The sequence below is a fragment of the Suncus etruscus genome, chromosome 4, assembly GCF_024139225.1.
Source record: "Suncus etruscus isolate mSunEtr1 chromosome 4, mSunEtr1.pri.cur, whole genome shotgun sequence".
Lineage (NCBI taxonomy): Eukaryota > Metazoa > Chordata > Mammalia > Eulipotyphla > Soricidae > Suncus > Suncus etruscus.
The window spans coordinates 107,853,390-107,855,699 of NC_064851.1; positions in this window are offsets into that span (position 1 = coordinate 107,853,390).

A 2,310-nucleotide genomic window follows, 5' to 3' on the forward strand; every position below is an offset into this window, starting at 1 on the left:
AGAACTTATTTCTTCTTTTCTTATTTCCACTGCCACTCTTCTCTCTCCTCATCCTGTCCTTCCTCTCTCTTTTGTATTTTAAATCTTTCTTTTATGCTTCTGTTTTTTACAAAACATGTAAATCTTCAATTAAAGGAGCAAATCAAAACTTGAAAAACTACAGGTTGTAGGCCAAAGCCTGGACTAGGGTCTTTTTTTATTGGTCCCAGGATAGGTTCTGCCCAGTCATGGTGGTTACAGTCAGTTTTCTGTAGTTAGCATTCTTGGCTTTTGCACAGATCAAAGGATGATGTGTCTTCTGATTTCATCTTATTGTTAGGTATTGAGATGAGAAGCCTGCTCTTAGATCAAGTTATTGCCATTTTCTTGTTGTCAGGATGTCATACCAAAACTGGCGCATATTGGTGTCAGAGCAGTAGTAAGAACGTCCCAGAAGGAGTTTGGTTCCTGGAGCTGTTGCAGAGAACTGTGTCAGTTCTATATCTGAGATCTAGGGTTCGGGTTGGATGGTCACTGTCTAGTCGCATGGAGTCCAAGTTGGGACCACATGACATATGTTCAAGGTAGGAGGTGACACTATATTGCAAAAAAGTATGAGTTCTTATCCCTAGTAGATAAGAGTTTGTTTTTATATGTAAAATTTCCCCCTTTTTAGTATGCCTTTCCAAAAGGAAATGGTGCTATCTTATATTGCTGGTGCATTTGGGGGTGAGAGTGTTGGACTCTATCTTCTCTGTACCTGGTTTTGACCTAAGCTTTAATCTCAGGCACACCTACATATTGGTATAAAGGAAAAAATAAACAAAAATGAGTTTAAATAAGTAATTGAGGGAACCAACTGTTGGAGGAGACTACCTTGCATTTGAAGATAAACAGGTTAAGAGGTAGTATTATATAGGTCTTAAACATATAAAGGAAATATAGGCGTCCCCATTGTCTTTTGGGATATTCTTGTGCGGGTGGAATTCAGAGCACATTTTTATCGCCCTCCCTGGTCCTGTTGAGTGATTTGCAGCTGAGAGTGTTCGGGTAAAATTCTTGCACTGGAAGTCTTTTTGGAGCTAGTTCTGGTATCAAGCAACAGTCCACATTGGGGGGAGGGTGAGAGGAAGGGCCATAGAGCATGGGTCAGCAGGAGTATTGGTTGTATGTAGTTTGAGATGTGGGGCTGAGTGTGTCTCTCTGCTTGGGAGCTGGGTGATGGCTTGTTGAAGAGGTCAGTCTTGATACCTAATGGCTTAGGAACTGAGGGTAACGAGTGTTAATAAGGTGGGATATCAGGTTGGGATTGGGGGATGAAGGGATAATAGAATTTCTGAAGGGGAAGTGGAGAAATAGTATATAGGAGGGGCTATATACCCTATAAGACATGGATTGGGTTTTACAAATTATGTTTGAGTCTCTTAGAGAAAGTCCTATCTCTATTGTACTCATGCCCACATATAGACAGTACAGTAGTATTCTATTCTTAGGGTATTTTTAGAGGTCTGACCCTAATAGAATGGATCTGAGCTTTAAGAACTGGTTGAGTTAGAATGAATAAATAGCTTAGAGTAAAGCTTAGGAAAGGAATGGAAGGGAGGAGCCACAGTATAAGAGAGAGAACAGAAAAATAGGTAAATATAGTGCAAATAAATTGATCAAAAATTTAATAAATCAAATAAAAGAGATTGTGTTAGTGCTTCGGAGTTGGGAGGTTTTCCCAAGTTTCCAGACATTTCATCAGTGATGAATTTGGGCCTTGCTAAATAAAATTTTCAGGGTTAGAAAATACCTGGTAATTCCAGAGGTCTGACTGAGACAACTGCACCTGAGCAGAACTTCTAGAAACATAATGACACTATCCTAGGCTTCGTCCTGGGATAGGTGCAAAAACAAAGACCACCAATTACAAAAGACCATCACCAATAGTGATGGAACAGAATTTATGGAACTGTAAAGAAAGATTCCATCGTATGACATGTGCAAATATCAAGATCACTAGCTACAGAGGCCTATTTTTATCATCCATGATGGGACAGAAAACTTCCAGACATCACAAAAGGATCTAGGAGAATAAAAGAGCATGTACAGAGCCTGTAGTTATACCCATGACAGTATACTTCAAGAGTGGAGGAACCCTGTATCTCTTAGACCAGGGGAATTCCCTTTCTAATCTCCCCAATTTTTACTGTGCCTATGCAAAAAAAAAAAATAAAATAAAATAGCACAAATTAAATTTTTTCTTTAGGGGCCGGGTGGTGGCGCAAGAGGTAAGGTGCCTGCCTTGCCTGCGCTAGCCTTGGACGGACTGCGGTTCGGCGTCCCATA